The following is a 27,771-nucleotide window of genomic DNA, read 5'->3' as shown; positions in this document are numbered from 1 at the left end:
CTCCTCGCGCGCATTCGTGTTTAGTACAGTTTTTTTTCTTTCCCATGCCTTGTTCGCCATGTACCGGTATATCGGGAAAATGGTATGCATGAAATGAAAATGGAAAAACGATGCGAGGAAAGTCGGAAAATTGTACTTTGGATTACACCAAAAGATTCCTGACATTCTCACGAATCTTCTAGTATATAATTATCTGGTACTTTAGAATAAAGATCACGAGCTATCAGAGGGGAAAGATAGAACATGGTGTCTACACCTATGCAATCACGTGGCCGGAATTGGGTGGTCTTCATGTCGGAAAAACAACCCAGTTTTTTTGTGGGTTGGATTTTCCCAAAAATTTTCCAACTATCATCTTGCCAGAAAGTTATGCTAGAACGTAGTGTGCTTCGATTTTTCGATTAGCTTATTTTTCCAGCTCATTTTTGCGGGTTTTCCTAGATGTTCTAAAAAATTCCAGCAAGGGAATAATATCAATAATACTTCCAGACGGGGGCCTTAACATACAACCCATTTCCCACTTATCCGCAGAGCCACATTATCACCAGTCATATTATGCGAGTGCCACAGCACCATCTACACGGCCATTTAAGGTTAATAAAAGGAACAAGTGTAAAACGGACAACAGGGCAGGAATTTATAAAAAAGCGGAGATTAATTGAAAACATTGGGGTCACTACCGCACCCGAGAACAGCGGGTTAATTGATTGGTTTTTTTTTATCCAGAGCAGGCATTATAGGATATTGTGGCATCACCAATTTTCCCATTTCCTGTACGCCGTCGTACATTGTCGAAGAGCACAACCAATGTAAGGATCTATAGAAATCTGTCCTTCTAACTACCGTAGTTTGCTACCGGAACCGCCTGATCAAGCTCGAGGAACAACGGGAGACGCCTTCCTGCAGATGTGCCTGGGAAATCTCCTCGCCCGTCTTAGCCTGCTCTTCGATTGACTTGATCGTGGTCGTGGCCAGGGATGCCGCGTCTATTTAGAAAAAATCTTCAACGAGATGGCCTACTGTTTTTATATTTTGCGACCGGGAAGTGGGGAGGCGGTGGTAGAGGGGGATGTAAAGAAAAGTAGTAGTGCTTCAAGGAACTTCGTCGATGTTCAGGAAACTTCATAGAGCTTCAGGGAACTTCATGGAAACTGAGTGATGTTCAGGGAACATTCATGAAGGGCAGTCAACTAAATCAGAAGTTGAACTAATTTAGTAAAAGCCTAGCAAGCTTCTTTGCCATTCAGTGAACTTTTGAGAAATTCAGCGCACTTTAGATAAATATAGTGAATTTAGTACTTTAGTGATATCAATATTACAGTGAATTTAGTAGAGATTCGGAAAGCTTCGTTGAAGTACAGGGTTTTCAGCGAACGTCGTAAACTTTCAAGGACTTCGTAGAGGTTCAGGAAGAATCGTAGAAATTCAGGATAGTTCACACATTTTCTGAGAACCTCATGATACAAAAAAAATATATATATATACGCGGTAAGGTTGGCTACCCATAGGGGTAAGACGGGTACATGGAATATTATATGATCCTGGCCATATAGTAGGTTGTATAGTGGGTCAAAACTGATTGTAGCTCAGTAGTTCAACATTTTATCACCATGCAAGTCAATTTCCGTCTTCGGGAAAGTTATTCAGCTGATAAATATCTTCAAAATTGTGGCCAGGGTAGTTCAGAATTCTCTCACTACGTGACGCTAGTATAATGTCCTAATCATCTAAGAAGTTGCCCGAGGCTGAAAATTTCTTGACAAAAACTAAGGATCTAAGAAATTGTTGTTTTAAGTACCAACTAGTCAATTGCAATAGAAGATTTTTCACTGATGGATCACGCATTGATGGATCTACTGGCTTTGGCGTCTTCAATGAATTCTCAACCGCCTTTCGGAAACTTCAGGAACCTTGTAACGTTTATGTTGCTGAGCTAGCTGCAATCAACTTCGCATTGGGGATGATTTCCGACATGCCCATAGACCATTACTTCATGTTCTCAGTTCGATTGAGGCTATTCGGTCGATGAAACAAGGTAGGAACTCATCTTATTTCCTTTCAAAGGTAAGGGAGCAGACTGAAGTAAGAGATATATTGGGAACCCGTGATCTTCCCTACATGCAGGTGATCTACGAATTCCTTTGTTTGTCTGATGTTAGAGTTTGATAACCTTCCCCTCCTTTCCAAACAATTTCCAGCCATTGTGTCCCAGTCTTATTATCCTCCTATTTCTGTGCTACTTGCCTCTGTTGAGCCAGGATTTGGTCAACCGTCCGAGAATAGTATCTGAAGGAGGCTCCAGAATCCTGTTTCCTACCTATCTCCTTCCAATCGAAATTGTTAGCCATTAACCTCGAGCCCGCCACGAGTAATTGGTACCCAATACTAACCGAGATTTACTGCTGTTTAAAATGTAAATTTAAACACTACTGATTTTTGGCTCCGCAAAGTGTCACACACGACTGAGCCTAGTAAATGAACGAACTAGTTAAAAAAAAACAAACAAAAATTGTAGTTTCGGAAAATTTGATCAGGTTTCAATTCTGGATGGAGGACAGATTAGTTCACAATTTTTTCCACTACAGGGTGCTTGTATTTCTATCATTAGGAAAGCATTAATCACTTGACCAACTATGCAGAAAACAGTATCTCCCGAGATGGTCATGGCCGACGCCGGTGGTGTAGTGGTAAGCGTGACTGCTTTCTAACACCCCAATGGGTATGGGTTCAATCCCAGTCGAGGTCGGTAGGATTTTTCTGAGGCATAAAAATCTCTGGTCACGTCTTCCTTCGGAAGGGAAGTAAAGCCGTTGGTCCCGGCCCATGTGTGTTGTGAATGGGTGCGATATCCTACGCAGGTGTGGAAGCTGCCTTCCTGCACATTCGATTGCCCTCAATGGATGGCAATCGATGTCCGTCGGTGATTGGCACTAGATTGTGGAACAGAGAACGACGTTAAATAAATGAAAAAAGAAGAAGAAGAAGAAGAAGAAGAAGAAAAGATGGTAATGCTTTCGAGATTAAGCACATCCTGAAAGCTCACATACACACTTGCACCGCATAGTGACAATTTAGTGACCGAATGTGTCTACCATTCAAAAAGCGGTGATCATTTGAACAAGTTTGCCGAATACAGCAACTTCCTAGATGGTCAGGATTTCAAGATATAGCATATAGGTAGCTACAGAAAGTTCCAGAGCGTAAAAATATTGACTGCCTAGGCTGAGTGTGAAAGCACTGCTCTATTGAATTCATTGCTCTATCCAGACCGTATGTGTAAAACGGTATAGGACGAGGCAATGAAAGAGCCAACAAAAACATTCAGTCACTCACAAACAGGTGACTCATACCGCTTGCCTTCGCTCACACAGCATGTAATTGAGGCATTTTTCCATAGAAAATGTATGTCATTCAAAACAAGAATTGGGTACCATCACGGAAGAATAAACGTGCTGAGCTGACTGAGCTACTGACTGAGTGCTCTGCTGTCAATGACTCGTTTACTTCCCAATCATTCATACCCTCACGAGGCAGTGAATGATGAGGCGGATGGCTGTTCAAATTCATATGAAAATGGCTCATTGAACCTGAATGTTTTTTTTTTTCACACACACACTAGCGCTTCGTAGTGAGATAATGCAAAATTAAGGTGTTCACCATCACCATTTGGAAGGCTTCGGTCACCTCACCCAAATAACACAAATTCATAGAATTATGTTGAGTAAACTGATTTACAATCAAATTCCTCCATACAAAGGTTATATAACCTGTTATAGAACATGTGTGTTGCTTGAGTACCAACTTTTTTTGTGGAAAAATGCTATACTAATATCAACATGAAGCCACAGACAAACAGACATAACACTAGTAGGTTGTTAATCGAACACGCATTTAACGGTCAATTTTAATGTTTTTTAGTTGGTTGTACCGCCACCTGTGGCGTGGATTGTCAATTGCTAGCTCATTTGAGAGGTAAAGTTATGAAGTGCAGTTAATTTTGTAGAAGTTTAGCATAGGTGTAGCCAGTCGCACACCCTGCCCCCCGCAACTCAAAAAATATATTTGCTTTAGAATTCAAGCATCTAGAAAAAAGTTAAAATTTTAAGTTTAACTAGCCAATGTCAATGTTTTTAAATGTATAACTTCCACATCTGATTCCACCGAATCAGATTGAAGTAAGATGCATTATTTCAAAAAAAAAAAAAAAAAACTCGACGAAAAAGCAATAATAATTTTTTTTTCTTGATAATTACAGACTACGAAAATCTTCATGATTCTTTGTTTTGTTGAAAAACTGAGAATTTTGATTCAGATTTTAAAATTTTAAAATATTTTGTTCTTTAAATTCCTTTTGTAATTTTGTTTTTTTTTCTCTTTCATGAAACTTCAATGAATCTAAAACTTTCCCAAAAATATGACATTTTGAAACATTTTAAAAGTTCTTATAATAAGCGTGTTTTTCAACAGTCTGGCACTTCAAAGATTGACAATGTTGGCTAGAATTTTAAAGAAATTTTTAGCTCGAGAGATAATTTCAATGGGTTCTTAATAAATCTTAAGAAATTTTAAGGAGAAGCTTGCAACATTATAAGAAGAATTTTAACAAAATTCTGAGGAAATTTTCAGGAGTGTTCTGTGGAAGGTTTCAAGAAAATTATTAGCGAACTTCAAATGCAGGTCGGAGGGGAATTTCAAAAGGTTTCTGAAAAATGCTTGTAGGTAAATGTGAAGAAATCACCAAAGTAATTGTAATAAATGTAACAAGACTATGTTATACATAGAATAACATGAAATGCGATGTTTCATGAGAGAACCAACAATACTGTAAGTGAATTAAAAAAAAAAAAAAAACAGATGATGAAAGTTTGAAGGGTATTCCAATTAGAATTCAAATTGTTTCTAGTGTGTCAGACATTTTATTATATTTTTTAAATCATCACAATTGGCTGGAAAACATAATAAAATTGTTGATGTTTGCGACTTTTGTGTTAAACTTTATTCTCGGATGGTCAAAAATAATCATGAGTGCCATTATTTTAAATTTAATTCCTAACTCATATTTTTAAAAAACTTAAAATTAAATGTTTCTAACAAATGTTTAAGTTTTTTTGCTATTATAGAGACTTTCAGCCTTTAGCTGGTTCATCTCTTTATGTTCAAGTTAATTATAATGATGACTACTGAAAAACTATTATCGAATAAAATGGTAGATCTCTACCAAGACTAAGTTTCCAAACGTAATTTTGTAAGTTGTTAAAGATAAATACACGAGATGAGATGAGGAATTAGGAATGTTTTCGATAAAAATTGTCAGTATTGAACGGTCACCAAATTGTAGAATATTAAAATCATTTTCATGCAAAAAATAAACGCGCAACATCTTTATAATTATACTTTTTTTGAACATTTTATTTAATTAGGGATCATAAAGAAGTTATCATTTTCCTTTGCTCAATTGTCAGAGTCACAAAGAATTGTAAAATTTTCTAAATGCTAATCGTTTATTTTAAAACGTTGATTTTATGTTCAACATTAAAAGGACTATTATTGTAAGGTTATGATCCTTTTATTAGTCTTGGTTTAAAAACAAAAAAATATGTTCGAAATTTTCAACGTTAACCGAAGTTGGACAATTTTAAAATTATATCAGGCTCCGAATTTCAAAAATCTGTCACTGTCCGGTGAAAATAAAATTCAGATATCGAGCAAACAATGAGTTCGTAGCCTTAAAAACCTAACCTTTGGATCTTCATTTCTTGCAAGCTTTAGATTCCTTAAACAATGTGTAAACCCAATTTATTGCTTTTCCAACCTGGTTGATTATTAATTCTGGTTTTCTTCCTAATGTTATGGAGCCTGATTCTCGTCATCTTTATCAATAATTTGAATGAGTTAACTTTAATCTTGAAATTTGTTTCTAAGAAAATTCTTGGGAAAATAAAAAAAAATGTTGTGACGGAAATTAAAAAGATCCAGGATTGGAAAATCAGAGCTTTGTTAGACTTAAAACTAACATCATTTTAATACAACTAGAAAAAACTTGAAACTTGAAGACAATCCGTAGAGTTTTGAAAGGTTCTGGTACCCTGGATAAATGATTTATAAACATGTTATATTTTTATACAAATTCATAAATACCGATGACATATGCCGAAGTATGACTGAAAACTCAGTTTCGGTTAAACGATGATCAACTAAGTTATCCATACGGTATAATAGCGTTCTGTATTTTTTGTTCTTTTTTTTTCCTTTGGTTTGTTTTCCGTTGGTCTTGTTTTCCGTGCTGAGCACCAATGCTACCGACGCCAGGAAGGCAGCTCCCACACCTGGACCCTACCTATCGACTCATCAACTCATGAACCGGGGACCAACGGCTTTACTTCCCTTCCGAAGGAAGGCGTGATCAGAGATGTTATGCCTCAGAACATCCCGGCGGCGCCGACTGGGATTGAACCCAGACCTGCTGGGGTGAGAGGTAATCACGCTTACCACTACACCACCGTTGTATCAATCTTTAGAGAAATAAAGTAAATTTTGAAGTGATTCGGGGAGCTTCGTTGAACTTCAGGGCATTTTCTCTAACTTTATGGACCTTCGTTAACCTTCAAGAGCTTCGTAGAGGTTCAGGAAATATCGAAAAGGAAGATCAGCGATCCTCGTACAAGTTCGGTAAACCTTGATGGAGCTCAAAATATTCCGTAAACATTCAGCAAACATTCAGTAAACATTTCAGGCATCTTCGTATGAGGTTAAGGAACTTCTTAGCAATTTGACAGAGATCTTATTTAAAAAAAGCTCAATGAACTTCCTGGAAGTTTTGGGAACTTCATTTAAATTCAGGAATAATTGTAGACAAGGTTGAAGATCTTCCCGGAAAATTTGAGAAGCTCATAGATGTCCTAAGATCTTTTTATAATTAAGAGAGCTTGGAAAATAATAATTCTGTAACTTAGAACAAGTTCAGGGAAGTCGATGAAATTTTCTAGATGTTGATAGAATTTTGTAGATGCTCTTGCTAGAAAGATAGTGAACTTTCTAGAGGTTTAGGAAACTTTGTATGGACTATGGACCATGGATAAATCGTAGAAATTTGGGAAACTGCGTAGAAACTTCCATCAATTTATGGAGCTATTAACAAGTTCAGAGAACTTCACAGAAGCTAAGGAAATTTTGAATAGGCTGATGGGATTGGAAATAAGTTCAGTGAATTTCGTTTGAATTCATAGAACTGAGTATATGCTCAATGCTGTATGGCCTCCCTTAGATCCGTCGGTAAAGGCGCAGCTACAAAGCAAGACCATGCTGGAGGTGGCTGAGTTCTATTCCCGGTTCGTTTCGGGTTGGAAAATTTCTTAACTTCCTTGGGCATTGACCCTAGTAGCCCGCTTGTCACATATCGGTTGTAGAAACTTCTTTGCGACTTATTTCAGTCATAAACAAGTTTCTGCAACTTTTCTCAACGGAAGTGTGCTACTCGGGGAGTATGATTGTACTTGCCACACAATTATACTAATGCAAAAAAGGTACAGGCATCGAAAACTCTCAATTAATAACTATGGAAGTCAATCAAGAACACTAAGTTGACAGCATGCAATAAGCTAATATACGATAAACACTAAGCTTGACATGCAAAAAAAGAAGAATATGCGTAAGAAACTTTGTGAAAGTATTGGATCCTTCTTTGGAAACTCAGGAAACTTCGGAAAAGTGAAATTTTTTTGGAGATTTCTGTGAATTACTATGCGAAATTATTGAGTTTCACTAACATTGCTCTACTTTTGGTGATATTTGTTCAAACGAAGAAACAAATGGTAAGTAGCTGTAATGACAATGATTAACAAGATTGTTGCTGTTGTGATGAAATTGGTCCTGTTACTGTTGAAATAATTGTGTGCTATGGGCAATCATTCACATTTTTGCAAAAATTTTGCCGTTTTGGATCTAGCAAAATGAAAAAAAGATTTTCTCCACAGTTCTTGCTCTACGATTTTTGTCCATTTTCAAGCGCCCGTGTTTTTTTTTCCTTTATATGTTTTACGTCGATCTAGTTGCTGAGCACCAATGCTACCGACATCAGGGAGGCAGCTCCCACACCTGGACCCTACCTATCGACTCATAAAATCCTGAACCGGGGACCAACGGCTTTACTTCCCTTCCGAAGGAAGGCGTGATCAGGGATTTTATGCCCCAGAAAATCTCGGTGGTGCCGACTGAGATTGAACCCAGGCCTTTTGGGGTGGGAGGAAATCACGCTTACCACTACACTACCGGGCGTCGCTAAACCCTAATAGTTGTTAAAAAACTGAATTTAGCATTTCGCAAGTTCAGAGGATGAATAAAATTAATATTTCCTATTAAATACCTAAGATAACATAAACATTACATATTCTAGGTTAGGTTTCTAGTTAGCACTTTATTGATTTAACACTTAAATTTACTGCTACGCTACGATCAGTCATTGAATCTAAAACCTGTTTGCCTAGCTTAATACTAAGATCTTAATTCCATAGATGCCAACTTATTTGAAATCAAATTATCATAGAGCTTCAGCTAGAATAATTTCATCCCTACCAACACGATCGAAAGATCAATAATTGCTTATCATATCGTCTCTTTAAACGGCACAAACACAAACATTTGCTTTCAAAGTAGCACTGCGGTTTATTCTTATCAGCACTCGCTACGCTATCTTTCGTCAACAGCAAAAACTTTTTCCACTCTTATCCTCCTCAGAGACAAAAATAATTTCCTCAGGAATTGGAAAACTTTCCCGTCCATCTACTTTCACTCCACGCAACCAAACACAGGCCAAAATAACCTCCATTAAATGTCACACAAAACTCACCTTCCCTTCAATTGATGGGTCTCAGCAGGTAGACGGGATGCGTCATTACAGGTCGATGCCGTCGAAGGAGTCGGAAAATTCCAAACGAAATTCCGAAAGTCAACATAAAGAAGAAAGGAAGCACCAAAAATGACACCGGTCGACGATGGCAACGACCGACGACCAACGACGACGGAAGTCGGAAAAATGAGAGGAAGGATTGCGTCCAACCATCAAACACGACAAAAATTGATGCAAATATGTACCCACCTACATAGCAATAACAACGGAAGGGATAGCGGAAATCAAGTTCCAACAATGAAGGGTAAATTTTATGAAGTGAGAAAGGATCAATCCGGTCTCGGAATCGAAATGATAAATTTTTCGGATGTTTTCACTTGGCACTGGACCGGACTTTGATTATTGTGGATCGAAATATGATGAATTGTCAATATTGTTCGGAGCGGCAGTAGTTGATGAAGTTTAATTAAAGCAGCGGCATTGTTGGCCCATTTTTTTATTCCTCTTAGAACTTTGCTTTCCGCATTACGTTTACTTATGTAGTTACATAAATACGACAAGACACACCAGAAAACAACAAATTGCTATCATCAGTCAGTCGGTTGGCATTGCAAAAGTGTAATGTCAAGTCAGGTGTCCCGGTGGAGTGCCTTGGAAAAGTGGAAATAAGCTCCTACAGGCAATCGCTACACAGTTCTTTGGCACACATACGAAACAAGTACTGGTAGTCCACACACACGTTTTTCCATCAGGAAGCAACAGAGCATCTCGCTTTGCAATGCCCGCAAGGGAACATTGTTGTACAGGAATCCCCGGAAAGAAGGACAAGACATAAACAATGCAATTTTATGCTCATTTTGTTGGTTATCTACTTGGGACAGGATAAAAAAAACCTTGTCAGGGGGAATTGCCAGTTTCAAAAGTTGGTTGGTAGCTGGACTGAGATAAGTGGGGTGTTCATAAGTTTTCCTAATAGAAACTTCAAGATCATCAATTGTTACACAAATCATGGCGGTAATTTTAAATGATTTTGATTAAATTATTTGCTGTAAGATCACGTATTAGCTAACTCAAAGCTAACCACATGCTTTCCGTAAAAAAAAATTTTGTATCAGGTATTCCATAATATCTGGGATACCACGATTTATCCAAACAAATGATGAATTAGCATTAGGGTGGGGAAAATCAGTATGGTGGAACACAAACCTCTGCTCGTTACTGCTCTTTCGGTTTGTAGTGAGGTCTGCCAGAGCTGAGCCAAATATAAAAGAATATGCCTGCTATGTGAATTTGTGGGAAGTTAGTTATAGTTGGCTGCATGGAAGCCTCTAATCCACTCATCGTGGTCGGGCTTGTCGATTTTTGCTCTCATAGTCGTTCTGGCCCTACACGCTATTCTGAATCTAATTAGTGACTGGGTGGATGGCACCCATTCTTGTATCCAGTAAGGAGTTGTCAAAATATGGGTAAAGTAGTTTTGTCATCATGAGTAGAATCTACCCAGACTCTGGGTAGTTCTAATCGAAATTTTTTCGGACACGTTCACGCCGAAATCATAGATATATTTGATGTTTTGTGCTCGATAGGCCGGGAATGGGCGATTAGGAGATCGAAGTAGGTTCTGCTTGTGAACGGTTGAGTTTCTTGAGCTCCTGTCACGATTTTTACTAGCTTGTCTGTGTGTTTTCCGTCTAAAAACTCTTTTTCGGTTGTGTAATACTTGAAAAATGAACATTTTTAGCGGTGGTCTCATTAAATTGATAAAGTTTGCGAATAGTTCTGGTGTTTTAGACAACATCGATCACTGGTAGAAGTTGGAGAGAATCTGGCAGACCATAAATGTGGAGGATCTGAATCTGATTATTGTCGTTTTAACAGCGTGAAAACGAGCAAAAAGTGCTATAATCAGGACATACTAAAGAAAAGTTCCAAACCAACCAAGGACGATCTACTGAAGGAAATTTCCGCGTGAGCCTCGAAATCACAGAACAGAAGGGAAAGTGCAAACAAATCGGTAAATCTAAAAAGTGGTTCGTTTTTCTGCTCAACAAGCAATGTGTTGAGGTACAAAGGAGAAAATTTGGTAAGATCCTTCCATTGACTTATTTTATGATTCTTCAATATTGTACCAATATTTACACATTACACACAACTACGCATCGGAGCGTTTGGTATGTCCACGCATCCTTCCACCCCTGTAGATTCAAGAAATGTTCCCCTTCATTTCCAAGAATCATCTTTGTGGCAAATACAACGCAGAAGGCCTGGCCGTATTGATGTTTATATCATATCACAGATAGCGTTAGCGTTAATGTTGTTATGATATATTTCGTAGATTGGATACTAGCGACACTCACGTCTCTTCTGAAATTCTCAATTCGACTACTTTCAGGAATAATGCTGGGGAGTAAACATTGATTCCAATCTAGACAAGAGTAACAGAAGCATGACTGTCGCTATTCCCGGCCACGCCCATCTTTACCATAACTAGGGATAGGGAAGGAAATGTTGATGTAGTACTTACTTAACGAGAGGCCACCGACTTAGCGACACCCTCATAAGTGCTACGGAGTTGGAGGGTTGGGTAGGATATTCGGTTAGGATTCACCTCGAGCTGGCGATGCAACCAAAAGTATGTATTGTTTATTTGTTGTTTATTTAATCTCTCGATAGCCGGCTATCGAAAGAACATATTAATTTTGTTTAGTGATAATGAATTTTAAGAGTCATGACGGAGAGCTTGGGATTAAACCCATGATTTTGTGCTCAGTAAGCAAAAACGATCCCTCCAGGGTCATCGAGCATCTCAGAACCATAACGCTTCGCGACAATAGAGGACTACGTTTTCGCTTGATTTGCAAATAGTTTCAGAGGTTCATGTTCAATATCAAATATATAAATGATAGTGGCGATTTATTGTGCTGTGGAAGAGCTTGGGGTTAAATCCATGATTTTCTGCTCAGTAAGCAAAATCGATCCCTCCAGGGTCATCGAGCATCTCATAATCCACAGCGCTTCGCGTCAAAGTACGAATATATTGATGAACTATCTATTATTAAATAACTATCATTAACGATAATTACATTAAAAAAATAAAATATAAACTACAAACAAAACGTGACTTCTAAAATCTCAAAAGATATTCTCACAAATATATTTCACGAAACCAGGAATCTCAAAACCATTAGACGCTATAATGATACTCTGCACATGTTAGGCACAAGAAGAGGCCAAAAAGCAAGCATCCGACACACAAAACCCGCCAAATCCACATGCAGTCACAATCAACGATTTTACGAATCGCGAGTGCTCACGAATCAGAAAACCGCTGACTGCGACACTCTGAAAGTGAAATTGACAGGCTCTATACGTCAAACACCCGCCTTCCAATCGCCTACCGCATCCAACAACACAAATCTCCATTACAACATCTAACGAATTCAAAACTCCGAAAATCACTCATCTATAGCAAGTGAGTGGAAACAACCCTGCATGCAACCTGAGATGCAACCATTCTACATAAAAAAAAATTAAAAAAAAAACTTTCAAAGGTATTTACAAGTAAAATAAATATTGATTATTTTACTCAAAAACGAGCAAGTAATATTAAATCTCGTGTATCGTATGCTAATGCTTATTGACTGTAACAAAAATAATATGCTTTAATAAAATTAAAAGCAAAATTTACTAGAAGATCATTATTTTATTGGTAAGAAGTGTTAGAGTTAATACATTAGAAATTTGAATTTATACATAGTAACAGTTTCAAATGACATGGATTGTAGTTTTAATTGAATTTGTGAGCACAGAGAGGGAGAGTGTATTATAACGACGATTGCCGATGGTCAACATTTGGATAGGTAGATAAGGGGTCTGCACAATTTGTAAATAATCCAGTAACAATATACACGTTGAAGAGCACAGTACGGCCGGTTTGGTGTCTCATTTTTTCTTTGGTCCTTCGATGACTGAATCGGTGTGTTTGAACGACAAAGTCCTCCCGTAAAAAGGGACTTGGAAGAATTTTGTGTGGTTAGTGAAGCATTTCTAGAGAGTGCATTTTTCGGTGCTAGTTCACTTGGCTAGTGAAGAAAGACCTTCGAGTACGGCAAGGCGAGTATCGTCAACAAGAAGTTTCTAATAAGTCTTCCCAGTTCCTCTGTATACAGAACAAATCTGATACTATAATCAGAATTGCTCAGTCTGCATGAAGCAGCCGATTTCATCAAGGAAGTTCTATTAACAACCAAGAATTAATCGTTTGAGGCATATTGAAGCATTAAGAAGGTGATATGTGCCACTATAGGAAATCATCATCGTTACAAATATAAAGAAATTAAACATAACCCTTTGCTTCAGTACCGTCAACCTCCATGTCCATGGGGAGGGATGTTTATATCATATCACAGATATGCAGTAAACATCAATTAGACAAGGAAAATAATTAGACCTCATCTAACCTAATCATTTTCCAGGATGCTTTCTCGTACTGCGTTTGTATTAGATTAGATTAGATTAGATTAGATTAGATTAGAATAGAAATAGTTCTAATCGAAATTTTTCCAAAGTAAAAAATGGTGCAGCTATAAAAGGGAGATTGATGCGCTGCCAGTGAAAGTTGTAATGCTCAAAATATATAAATCTACAGATATGGAACTGTTTTCATGGCGAATGCTACCAGTAGCTATAGTTTGTAAGTATATTGTAAGTTTCTGGACTTAGAATATTGTCCTAATTCTATATTTATTTTTTTATTCATTTTATTTATTTGTAAGGCTCAACTGTCGAAATCAACTCTACTGAGCCAATAGTCTAGGGAATAAGTTTACAATTCATTAGAATTAAAATTTATTCGGATTCAGGGCCGGAGCGTGGAGAGTTGGGGCGTAAAGTTTTTCTCGGTGGTGAATTTTCATTGGCGTGCTTCTGTAGTTTTTGTTGTTCTTTGATAAGTTTGGTGCTAGGGGCAAGTCAGCTGTACTCTGAGCTAATATATTTACATTGAGTATCTGTGAGTTACTCGTATTTACTCAAAAAATAACGAAGCAGCCTCAATTTTACTTTTTCAAACTTTTATATTTACAAACACACAAACGTCAGCCATTCTGAACAGATTTTTTAAATTGCAAGTAAGGTATTTTTCTTTATTAAAACCTCTAGGTAAAACCATTATTTTTCATGTTTAGATGCTGATGCAAGCTGAAAACGTTTGTCTATGTTCAAACATCGACATCCTTTTATTTGGACATTTGTTAGTAACGAGAAGAATAGTGTTATGACGTATACCTAGGGGCATCCCACTCTAAACTTTGTATTTTTACCAATATACATATAAAGATCTTAGTGATATCTAAGATACCTAAAAATACTTAAAAATACTTAAGATATATCAAGCGTTAGTTTATTTTCTTGGTTGCTATACCAATTCAAATTAACTTGTTTATAAAATGTCAGGTGTTTTATGTTTATATTGGTCAGTTTGTTAAGAAACTAACATTTATTTGATTAAGAGCGTGAACAGCTAGGTGTTTCGGATTATTTCCGGTGTAATCATGTGTCATGTACCAAAAGGAATTAATTCTGAAAGACATGTGAACCTTTTGTTGTCATTCGTTAGATTTAAGTTTTATTATTGTCATAGGTAGTGAATTTTGTGTTGTTCTTTTAGTCCGCTACGTTCTTGGCTATGTGACGATGACAACGCCCGCCTATTAAACGAATAATTAGATGAGACGAAACCATGCGACCATACTATCACCCATATTCTCGTTCTCGTTCGAACAGTTTTTTAAACGAGAATATGGGTGTATTACTCGTACCCAGATCTCTTAGCTTCGCAGCTTCTAAACGCAGAACATGTTTATTATAGTAGAGAATATATCAAAAAGGCCAGTGAACTGAACACAGTTGATAAACATATACAGAATGATTTTAATTAGTTTTCTTTATTTTTTCATACGTATAATAAAAACAAACAATATGATATGTTCAATGTGATGCTATAATTTCATGACTTTAAAAAAATTAACATTCTGGTAGTTGATTCAATAATACACATGGCCAAAAGCTTCCGGCAAGAAACGAATCACACCCAGTGGATCAACAAACTTCCCTTCCTAAATTTTCTCAGGCATTTTTGCGCTCCTAAAAATTTATCAGCGCTTCCTCCACGCAGTATTCTCTTGGTCTGCTTGGAATCAGAATATTCTGCAAAAGAAAATATACGTAGTCAGATGATCCGCTGCTCGCTGGTAAATAGTTAACTTGTGTAGAAAATTTAATACTCATTCATCAGCTGGATCTTATATGTGAGCCATTAAACAATTTAAAATATCACTCGATCGGAAGATACAGTTATATTTGTACTCCAAACATCGTTTTTTGTAACTAGCTCTTGAAGCTATGCATTTTTGAAATCTGAATTGCTGAAAAATTGAAATAATACTATTGTATACACATAATAAAACGATAGAAATACTTACCCCTTTACACTCATATGATTTTCTTATAAATACAAGACGACTGACAACAAACAACTGCACTAGCAACAGGTCATAAAAAAATAAGTGTTACTACGATGGAAATCTAGCCAAGGTTAAAAATACTTAAAAATACTTAAGAATACTTGCGGGAAACTTAAAAATATTTGATTGGTATTTGGTATGAAGTTTAGAGTGGGATGCCCCTAGACGTATACTGTCGTTAAGTTTTACCCTGATCAAATCCCGTATTCTTATTACCAGATTATCCAGAACTAATATGTTATTTTCATTTGCGTGAGCAGCAACACAAATATGTAAATAAGGAAAGAAACCTGTTCAACTTTGTTGTTCCTATGTACATGTAGTTATGGCTCTGAAGCCGTTCGAACCACCTGCACACCCCTATGAAATAATCACCTATCGAAACAGTTCCAGTGCAACCTCAGAATTTGAAACGAATTTTGCAAATAAACTAACTTATGTATACACATCACTTCATCTTTCGAATGTGTTCATTATGTTGAAATTGTCGAAAACTTTGTACTTCATGAGGAAATAAATCATATTTTGACGTAGGACTACGTCTTTAATTTCTATACTTCTATACTTTCTTTCTAAAATTCAGACATGTAACGAAAAATCCCAAACACGGACGTAACGATAGAGCGCAAATCGAACACACGACACATTGCGCATGCTCACATGAGCAGGCTCAACGCTCAGTTGACCGCTCAGGGTGAGTGGATTTGCCTTTTCAGGGCCACCAATTCAAGAACTAAGAGCAAACACGTTTGTTCCGACCACTCACGGACTTTGCGCTACATATTCCAGATCTTAGATGTAAAGTATTCATCACCTATTTTTCTTACCGTCGGCCTATACTTACGGATATAGGTAAATAGTAATATCATCATTCAGAATTTAATGTCACAAGCAAGCTTTTTAAAATTACAGGTATCAATAGTCACTATTTTTTCATCAGCTACACGGTAGTCATCCCAAACGATCAAAAAGACACCAAAAGAAAAAAACAACGGCCCTTCTCAGAGCCACCATTAAAAAAACAACTCGCCCTTTTCAGGGCCAACAATTCAAAAACAGAAAGAGTTAAGATAATTGGCGAATCAAAGCAAAGCCAAAACTGGCCATGCAGTGTTCACTCGGCTGTCGACAAAAGCAGGCCACTCTCGATGTGTGCTACGCGATCGTCTGTTTTCTCGGCAGCAACCATTGTGTGGTCCTCCTCATTGTTCTTCATCAGCAGTTCTTTCGGTCGATGCGTCGTCGACTTTGGAAAGCAACCGTTTCGTGATGAGTGTGTGAGTGCTGACCACGTTTTGCGTCCATTGCTACAATGGACGCGCTCTGACCCTCGTTGGCGTACAACAATTTGCCATACAATGAAACTACTGGAAGCGGATCCCGTTCTGATGGATGAGGCTTTTTGGATAGCGGAAGATAAAGTGTTTATTGTGTTGTACCTTTTGACTATAGTTTTAAGATGTATTGTATAGTGACCAAGAATCCTCGGCTCTGTAAAGTTAATTCGGTTGAGCCTTATCAAATAAAATAAATAAATAAAATAAAAAACTGGCCGTGCGGTAGCTACTTTTAAGATCCGCAAATACAAAAATGATTATGTACTAACATTATGTCCCACTACCACTGAAGAGACAGGCTGTGATGTGTGGAAATAATCCATGGTTGAAGCGACTTAAATATGGCTAACCAAAGTAATCAACGGATACACTAGAACAATAGAAAATTGCAACAAGGTACTAAATTGTTTTGAACTTCTGCGGAGACAAATAATTTGATCAACAGTTTTCTCTCATTGACTAAGTTGCTCCGATACAAATTGACATGTTGGCAACGATATTCATTATTATTGACATGTTGGCAACGATATTCATTAACGCGAGTAACTCTGAGCTACTCAAGATTTGCTCAAACATTACTCATGATTGAACGCTGTCTTGCCCCTAGGTTTGGTGTGTATTTTCACGTGCTCTGTCCAACTTCCAACTGTTTGTTTGTGTCGTTGCTGGCAGTGTAGAACCGTCTGTTTCTGCTGATTATTCTGCTGCCCTCCGTTATCCACTTCTAAGTCCAGGGTCGTAGTTTGAGCTACAACTGCATCCTTTTCTTCTTCTTCTTCTTCTTCTAGCAGCTCTATTTCGAGTTCTACTGTCTGCTTGTCCAAAGTACTCGTTCCTGCGAGAACGGCAGTTAATGTGTTGGTTTTTTGCCCAGCACTTTCTTCTGTTTCTCGTGTCGATTTGTTCTTCCTCTTTCCGCATGCATTTTTTGGTGCCCCTCCTGTCCACAAGCGAAACATTTCAGTTTGTTTCCATTATAAAAAAAAATCTCCCCCGTCTATTGTGGAAGTACAACTCCGATGGGATTTCATTTTCTACATCCATGTAGATTCCACGGACACCAGTAGATCAATCAAGCTGATATTCTGGGGGATACTTCTCTCGAACACAGCGTTTGATTTTTTCCAAACTTGATAAGCACCAGCGACAGATCATGCTCGGATACCTCCGGCGGTAGGTCAAACACTCGTACATATACTACCAGCTACCGACATGTAAACATTCACTTTTTTCCATTAGAATAATGGAACGGCAGCTTATTTTCATTGAGCGCAAGGGCTTCTCACATGCCCTCCTCAGAGTTGTATTATATATCAACCATCCTCTTCTTTGCATTTTTGTAGGCTGTATCCATCGTTCCCTGGTTACCCGCAAGTCATTTTACAAAGCGGACCATCTCAGCTTGTTTTGGCTGTGCAGCATTATCCGGAAAAAGGAAACCAAGGGTGTTTGTAACCGAAATACCACTCGACATTTTTCTGTACACGAATTATTATAACAACGAAGCAAGCAAACAAAGCGTCTTTCTACTAGAAAATCAGATCGTGAACTGCAATTCTAGGTTATCGAGATATTCTGCGACGCTTTTTTTGATGCCATTGTTGTTGTTCCTAATGTATAGAACTCATTTAAAATCGAATCTCAATAAATGGTTAGCATTTGTAACGGTATCGTTTTCTGGGTATTTTAATGTCGTATTCCGTAGTTATATATTTTTTCGACCATACAAACTCTACAATCAATAACAGGCTAAAGGAGCTAGTCGGGTGAGGTTATGTTTGATAGAGCTACTGCAGCGGTCATATCAACTAATTTCTATTAATATGTGTAAAGTTTACCCTGTTATCAAATATCAACATATGAGTGACTGTTACCCAGTTTCTGTCGCAGGTGCGTTTACCCAGATTTGGGTAAATGCTGGTTTACCCATTTTTGGGTATGTTCAGCTTTGACCTATCTGGGTGGATTCTACCCAAATTTGGGTAGTTTTGAAATAGCGTGTATGATCAAATTCAAATTAAATTACATTTCATTTTAACCTAGGTGCTCGAGTTTCTATAGTAACTTACCAGACATTATTGTTATCATATATACCGAAGTGTGTTTGCATTGTTCCTGCTTTGGAATTCAGAATTTAAAACAGGTCATTAACAGGAATTAACAATTGTCATCTTAAAGCTAAAAACTAAAATTAATCTTATCAAAATTAAAAGAGAATTGCAACGATTTTTACCTGAAATTAATAATCTATGATCCTCGGTAGTACTGTACCAGGGAGGCAACTGCAAGTACTTTTTTCCTGGTAGTGCAACAACTATACCATATTGGCACAGCGTAAAGCATGGCCGGTCTAAAAACTTGTTTAAATATTAGAAGTTTATTCGTCAGGCAAAGTTTGGATTTCCTGTTTATAAGAGGATACAAACATTTTATATATTTGTTATATCTGGCTTGAATGCCCTCAATATGATCTTTAAAAGTTAATGTTTGGTCAAGTACTAATCCAAGATATTTCATTTGGTTTGGCCAGGAAATTGAAACTCCGGTCAAAGTGATTATGTAACTACTACTAAGTTTCACAAAGGAAGCTCTAGGCTTATGTGGAAATATTAAAAGTTGAGTTTTGGAAGCGTTGGGCGAAATCTTCCATTTCTGTAAATAAGATGAGACTTCTTCCTATAGCGGAAATGCCTGTGTCATCAACGAACAAAGACTTGTGGCAACCCTGAGGCAAATCAGGGAGGTCTGAAGTGAAAATGTTATACAATATAGGCCCAAGAATGCTACCCGAGGAACTCCTGCTCTAACAGGTAGTCGATTGGATTTGGAATTTTGATAATTTACCTGCAGAGTTCTGTCAGTTAAATAATTTTGAACTAATTTCGTAATATAGAGTGGAAAATTAAACTTTTTCAATTTAGCAATCAAACCTTCATGCCAAACATTGTCGAATGCTTTTTCTATGTATATAAGAGCAACTCCAGTTGAGTGGCCTTCACATTTGTTTGAACGAATTAAATTGGTAACTCTTAAGAGTTGATGAGTAGTTGAATGCCCATGGCGAAATCCAAACTGCTCATCTGCAAAAATTGAGTTCGTATTGATGTGAAGCATCATTCTATTTAAAATTATCTGTTCAAAAAGTTTACTTATTGAAGAAAGCAAACTTATTGGACGGTAGCTGGAAGCTTCAGCTGGATTTTTATCCGGCTTCAAAATTGGAACAACTTTTGCATTTTTCCATTTATCAGGAAAGTATGCCAAATGGAAACATCTGTTAAATAATTTTACCAAGAAAGACAAGGTACTCTCTGGGAGTTTTTTGGTGAGGATACAGAAAATTTCATCATCACCTGGAGCTTTCATATTTTGAAACTTTTTAGTTATAGACCTTACTTCGTCCAAATCAGTCCCCCAGGAATCATCAAAAATATTTTCACGAGAGAGCAATCTGATTCTCGATAGGACTAATAAGACCCAAACTGAAAATATGGAACTCTCGAATTGCTTAGCAAGTTTCTGAGCTTTTCCCGAATTTGTGATCAAAATTTTACCGCCTTTTTAAGCGCTGGACTAGGCTTTTGAGGTTTTTTGTTCTAAATTTTTGTCAACTTGGAGCTCGGATCTAATTTAAAAACATTATTTTCAAAAGTTTTGTTGATCAGGGTAGAGAATCGCTTTTTAATTTGTTTTTGCAAATCCCACCAGATAACTTTCATGGCAGGATCGCGTGTGCTTTGATATTGTCTCCTACGGACATTTTTCCGATGGATCAAGAGCTGAAGATCGTCGTCTATTATAATTGAATTAAATTTTACCTCGCATTTTGGTACTGAGGTAGCTCTTGCTTCAACCTTAGAAGTAGTCAGAGATTCAAGAGCATAATTAACATCATCTTTGACATCAATGGTTTGAAAAGGAATGTTTGGATCAAAGTTATATTCCATAAATGTTCGATATTGCTCCCAATCAGCTCTATGGTATTTGAAAGTAGAGCTGTTGGGATTAGAAATTATTTCTTGGGATATTTCAAAAGTTACTGGAAGGGGATCAGAACCGAAGTCAGCATACGTAACCAATTGGCTACAAAGTTTACATGAATCAGTTAAGACCAAACAATAGTTGAGGGATTTCTTACTGAAGAAAAGCATGTTGGGCTGTTTGGATACTGGATAGTGTAATAATCTGCAGAACAAACATGAAACGGAATATTACCATTGGAATTGCTTTGAGCATTATTCCATGAGCGGTGCATTAAAATCACCAATAATAAAAAATTTAGACCTATGACGGGTAAGCTTATGTAGGTCCCTTTTGAGATTTTTTTGTTGGCCTACGCATTGGAATGGCAAATAGGCAGCTATAAAAGTCAGATGTTCAAAGTTTGTTTCAACTTTCAAAACTTTGGTTTCAAATGAACAAAGAATTTGATGTTTGATTCGTCGATGAACAATGATGGCAACGCCACCACATGGTCCATCAAGACGATCATTTCGATAAATGAAATAATTTGCGTCCCTTTTAACCTCTTGATCAGGTTTAAGGAACATTTCAGTTATAACGGCGATATCCACGTTGTGAACTCTCAAAAAGTTAGATAGCTTGTCTTCATTATTTTTAAGAGATCGAGCGTTCCAATTCAAATTATTTAATGATTTAACACCCATTACTGAATTTTAAAGTCATGACGATATTGTTCGCAAATTTTACTCCAATTTGAATAGCATCAAACATGGAGTAAGTTTTAAGCATATCAGTAATCATGTCAATTAATGATTTCTGTAAAAACTCAATTTTAGTAGCAGTCAAAATTTTCAAAATTTCCGTTAGAATTATGTTGGTTAGAATTTTGACTTTTACCCGTTGCAATAGCAGCATAGGTAGCGCCATTTACTTGCTGAATATTGTTAGCAATGAGGAGAGCAGGTATAGATGAAGAATTTGAAACAGAGGTGATGTTTGTACCTATGGGTACGAATGTAAAATTTGTTCCCCGCTGACCGTTGTTAACAGCAGATTAATCTCTCCCTGGTCGGCACCGTGGAGCGTTTCCTACCTGTCACGTAGAACAAGATTGTAGAACCGCATTGTGAGATTTACATTCCCAAAAATTGGATTTGTGGTTTTCACCGCAATTTGAACATTTAAATTTCTTAGGATCTTCCTTCACAGGGCAGTCGTCCTTTGCGTGAAAGGAGTCACCACAATTCATGCATTTAGCTGGCATGTAGCAATTTTTTGTTCCGTGACCCCATCCCTGGCACTTACGGCACTGGGTGAGGTTTTGGACATTTCTTACAGTCTTCCTGAAGTGTTCTCACTTCACTCGGGCATAGAGCATAAGGCTAGCTTTCTCTAAAGCCTTAAGGTTGTTTAATTCACTAGACTTGAAGTGAACTAAATAAAAATTATTAAACATCCCGTTGCGCGAGTTGCCAGGACGGGATTTTATTTTAATTTTGATTACTTGGACTGGCAAAATTCCAAGCAATGTGGTCAATTCATTTTTGATCTGATCCAGTGAAAATTTTGTGCTGCTTCTCAGTAGATACTGGAGAAGACGTTTGAATCCATCAAAGTTTTCAGCCATTACACGGCATTCACCCGACGGTCAATTTGAAATTAAAACTTCAATTATACGAAGATCAAAAGCTCCGTGTTAAGAGCAGGGATTGGAAGTGTTTATGACAATAGGGGGGGACCTTTTTTTTCTTGGCATTAAGTCGGAAAAGTTTAACGGAATTTTTCCAGGATGATGGATTATTTTCATTATCCGTGAGCATATACGATTGCTCAATCAGAGGGGGTTCAAGAGAGATTGCCCTTTTCTTTTGGTTTTAGGTGGCAGAAGAAAGTTTCTCCACATCGACTTCCTTGCCGATGACTATAAGAATCCAATGGATCTAAGAGGAACTTTCCAAATTCACGACAAAGCAGGATTACCTTGGGTTGGGTCCAAATAAGGATCGAAGAAGAATAAGAATCGGCAAAGTGGAAAATTTTACAGGTCATATTTAGCACTGAGAATGACTGTTTAAATTTATTGACACATCCTTTTAAAAAAAATGTTCCGCACGGCAAGAGAGCACGATGTGAACGGAGTTTTATCACTTTTTCAAAATAAAACAGCTTGCAGCTTCATTTAAAGGTTGTTTAAAACATCATTGTTAATCAAACAGACCTGTCATGGAATTCATCAAACAATTTTCAATTCTGCAGCTTCTGAAAGATCATACAGTTTTTCATGAGATTTGTTATTTTCGGATTTCATTTTGATTCAAGATCTTGTCAAAGAAACCGTTTGACTTTCGACTTAATCAAAAGTTCTAGAAGTCTCAGACAGTTTTGCAAAATCGGAAAATTAAAATAGATGGGCCGTGTTAACGCAATTACCTAATTTACGAACGTATAATTTTAGGTCCCTGGGCGGTAAACTGACATGAATACAACTCACTAGGCTACGGCAATGGTTCACTGGCACTGAAGTAAAGCCGTTGGTCACCTATTCATGAGTTGATGGGTCGATAGGTAGGGTTCAGGTGTGGGAGCTGCCTCCCTGGCGTCGGTAGCATTGGTGTTCAGCACGGAAAACAAGATCGACGGAAAACAAATCAAGGGGAAAAAACAAAAATTAAAATTCAAACAAAAAAGTTATGGTAAAAAAACGGGACTACCGTTTGTACTCCATTTTCATCCTATAACTTCTTACACTACTTGTCTTTGACAAAGTTTCTTAAAATGACTTCATCTACAATGTTTCCATATATATTCATCAATTTTAACAAGGCATAAAAAGTTTTTTTTTTTATCTGAGTGTATACCCCCCTTAATCAAAAATGTTCACCACTCAAATAAAGTACTCAAGACATCAAAATGCTACACTCAATAGTTTCGTCGTAAATGGCCATGTACCAGTTTTTTATTTCACCCCACTGTACTTCAGACCGAAAATCTGATTTAAACTACGTAAGGAATCCATATTTAGTTTGGTTGATGCCGTGATCACATTGAACTTACTCTGTTATTTGGTGACTACAACCAGTCTGGACTGATTTGGAATACTTCCGCAAATGATCGTCAAACCATTGATATTCTTCGCTCGTACATGTCTGCTTCCTGCTGGCGGTGAACCCTCCGAGTCGGTGATATGACTTTGATCCAAATTCATCAACTAACAGGACCAATGTTACCATTCAACGGTCTGTGATCTCACATCTTGTTTAAAATACCAACTTCACTTTAACAGCAGAAACATAAAACTATAAGCGTATAATCCAGATTTGCCTGACGATCACAAAAAAACCCAAATACACCTACCGCCATAGGGAATCCAATGGATGCTGATTCAGCGGAAAAAAATCCGGCCACTATTAAATTAAATAATTGAATTTACATCACATCACACAACCAACCGCAGAAAGGTGAAACAATCGGATTTAGTCAGTTCCAGTTTCGATCAGGGTTGTCAGTACTTTTTTTTCCGAAAATTCTGGAACAATCTCAATAATTTGTCTTGAAAAAATCTGGCTTAACATGGAGACTTGCAGATTTTTCTAAAAATGTTGTCAAAATCTGGATGTTCCAGATAAATCTGATAGGTTGGCATCGCTGGTTCCGATTCGAAGCGATGCGATGGGGCATCGTTCGGCTTAAACCGGCCACACCCGTTAATTGATTTTCACAACAATACCGGGCAGTTGGTAAAATTTGCATCACCCCGTATCACACACACAGACAAGGTCCAGATTGTGACTCCCGGCCCGGGGCAGGACAGATGACCAATATGGCAAATAGCAAACCGTGTGTGACAGGAAAATACACTCAGCAATGTGCAATGCATTTCACACGAATTCGACTGTTGGGCACACGCATGCATGCAACTTTTTCGAACGAATCAAATTGCTTCCCGGCGGAGCTCGGCATTGCTGTCATTTTAATTAAATTCGTTCGAAACCCACTCTCGGAAACACTTTATATTGATTTGGACTTCGTTTGCAGCGTTTTCCCGTTTGAAATTGGAAATATAACTGTTGTTATCAAGTTGCATTAGTTCCGGAGTGCAGACCTTTTGCCTGCCACATCAAATAAATGTTGCTGTGTCCCTGAGGTTTCTCCGCTCCTGCCCTTCCTCTCTCCGTGTCACCATCATCGCGCGATAGTGACAGTTTTGTTTTTGATTCAGTTTGCTTGGCGCTCGTGCATCCAAAATTCCTTCAGGATCTCGTCGGCAGTGTCACCCACTTTTGTTGACACTGTTGTTACTTTTGCGGATTTTGTTCGGTTCCAAGTCGAGTGAGGTAGAGTGGGTGACAGCTGAAGAGCCACCACCACTTGCACTCTGAAGACTGGAGAAGTGTGGCTTGAGCACAAGTTTTCTCATTTTCGAGCTCTGTCTTGGTGCATTTCTTTGCTCCAGTAGAAAGTTGATCTTGCAGCCTTAGGGGTGGGGGTGGAAGTGGAAAAGTTTTTTTTCCATTGCTCTCGCATTATCCCCTGGGGTTTATGTTTTCCTAACACGCGCATTTCCTTCACTGGTTGTCAGGTTGGAGCAGGAAATGAGGCGATATTGTCGTTTCTGATGGAGCAGCTGAGTGCGAACGACGAAAGCTGCGGCCACGTCTGGTTGTCACGTTTCGCCTAAGATGTGGAATTGGAATATGAAACAGTGAAGTTTATTTAGGATTGGTTGATTTGACGATAACATCGTTGGCGTAGCTTATGAGGGCGCCTCGGGCCAACTCCAAAATTTCCATTCCAGGGAGAAGAGTTCTCACAGTATGTACCGTGCGGGACCTAAATCCGTTCAACTAAGCGTATTCCATCAGGTGCGAATTGTACGAATTGCTTATGTGCACGGATTTCAGAGCTTGGATTCCATCAACTTCGAAAGGCCCTGCGAAAATGTATGTTCCACGATGTCATCATCATCATCTTCATCATGTTCGGAAAAACTCAAAAACTCAAATCTCACGCGTGAGATTATTCTCCTATGAGTTTTCTTGCGAATTTCAGCAGAGCGAAAATCACCGATGAGTTTTTGGGTTCAAAAATGCATTCCTTTAAAGGGTGATACGGTCAAAATTTGGTCAATATCAACTTGACGTATTTATTTCAATTTTGCATTTAAAAAACCTGAACACCCCTCATTTTGAAGGTGTGTGTGTGTAGAATGTTGCTCCTATTTTGATTTTGGAATTCACTCTTCAGTTGTCAAAATGCCGTCCAAGCAAGAAGAGCAGCGTATCAAAATTTTGCTCGCGCATCGCGAAAATCCGAGCTACTCGCACGCAAAGTTGGCAAAATCGCTAAAAGTTGCCAAATCAACCGTTACAAATGTAATTAAAGTGTTTGGAGAACGTTTGTCGACAGCCAGGAAGTCTGGATCGGGGGGAAATCGAAAACCGGAAGCCGCTGAGACGACAAAGAGAGTTGCCGGTAGTTTCAAGTGAAACCCTAACCTCTCTCTCCGAGATGCCGCAAATAAGCTGGGTGTATCGTCTACAACCGTGCATCGAGCCAAAAAACGAGCCGGACTTTCGACTTACAAGAAGGTAGTGACTCCAAATCGCGATGATAAACAAAATACGACGGCCAAAGCGCGATCCCGGAGGCTGTACACGACGATGCTGACGAAGTTTGACTGCGTGGTAATGGACGACGAAACCTACGTCAAAGCCGACTACAAGCAGCTTCCGGGACAGGAGTTTTATACGGCAAAAGGAAGGGGAAAGGTAGCAGATGTTTTCAAGCACATGAAACTGTCAAAGTTCGCAAAGAAATATCTGGTTTGGCAAGCCATCTGTACCTGTGGCTTGAAAAGCAGCATTTTCATAGCTTCCGGGACTGTCAACCAAGAAATTTACGTGAAAGAGTGTTTGAATAAACGTCTGCTGCCTTTCCTGAAGAAACACGGTTGTTCCGTACTGTTTTGGCCGGATTTGGCATCTTGCCATTACGGTAAAAAGGCCATGGAGTGGTACGCCGCCAACAACGTGCAGGTGGTTCCCAAGGACAAGAACCCTCCCAACACGCCAGAGCTCCGCCCAATTGAGAAATACTGGGCTATTGTCAAGCGGAACCTAAAGAAGACCAAAAAAACTGCTAAGGGCGAGCAGCAGTTCAAGGCAAACTGGCTTTCTGCGGCGAAGAAGGTGGACAAGGTGGCTGTACAAAATCTGATGGCAGGGGTCAAGCGTAAGGCCCGGCAATTCGGATTTGGAAAAGCGGAAGCCTAACTGAATATTTTTCCTGAATTTTATACTAATTGAACTTGAAAAAGAAATTTAATTTGATTTTTTAAATAAACGATTTCACCGATTTACATGCGTTTTCCCTTGACCAAATTTTGACCGTATCACCCTTTATATTGTTCTTAGCAGTGGTTGATTTTAGTCGACTTGCTTGATTTCTATTTGTTGAGTTTCTGCATTATGAACTGCCTCTACTCCTGCTGGATACCAATCAACCGTCTGGATCCAGATTTCGTTTCCATATCTTTGTACAGTCAGGAATCCTTATTGCCGGATTCCTTATTGCCGGTATCTCTTATTGCCGGATCCTTATTGCCGGGCTATCCGCGAATAGGATACCCACAGCTCATGGGATTTTCACTAATGGGGGCTGTAGTGGATTATCTCATTTGTTTCAATACATAAAGCTATACTGTCTTCGACAAAGTTGATGTACTGGGTTAGACCAACAAGCCTGTGCCATTGGATTCAGGTTAAATTGGGAACTACGCCGCTAGAGGCGCTTCACTATTATGTTACTTATGACGGGCGCTATAATATATGGATCATATTTCCAACATAGAATATTTCGTGATCCTGACGATATAGAAAGTTGCTGTTTTCAGCAAAGTTGGGCAGGTGATCAAGTCCTTTTGGATGGTGGCCATATTAGTTCAGAACTCTCTCACTACGCAGCGCTAGTGTGCATGTGCAATTCCTATATAAACTGTATCTCGAGAGCCTGGCCATATAGAAAGTTGCTGTTTTCAGCAAAGTTGGGCAGGTGATCAAGTCCTTTTGGATGGTGGCCATATTAGTTCAGAACTCTCTCACTA

At 38.3% G+C, this 27,771-nt stretch overlaps 1 protein-coding gene across 3 annotated transcripts in view; it reads right to left on the bottom strand.

Annotated features, from left to right (window-relative positions):
* Dop1R1 (Dopamine 1-like receptor 1) overlaps positions 1–27,771 on the bottom strand; it is a 674,358-nt gene that overhangs the window by 68,816 nt on the left and 577,771 nt on the right. The window lies entirely within an intron of this gene.

Source organism: Ochlerotatus camptorhynchus, unplaced genomic scaffold (assembly GCF_037179485.1).
Source record: "Ochlerotatus camptorhynchus isolate MF236.1 unplaced genomic scaffold, CSIRO-AGI_Acam_v1.1 ptg000056l, whole genome shotgun sequence".
NCBI classification, from domain to species: Eukaryota; Metazoa; Arthropoda; class Insecta; order Diptera; family Culicidae; genus Ochlerotatus; species Ochlerotatus camptorhynchus.
Note: the sequence above shows the minus strand (reverse complement) of the source record. Positions and strands in the feature narration are given on the sequence as shown.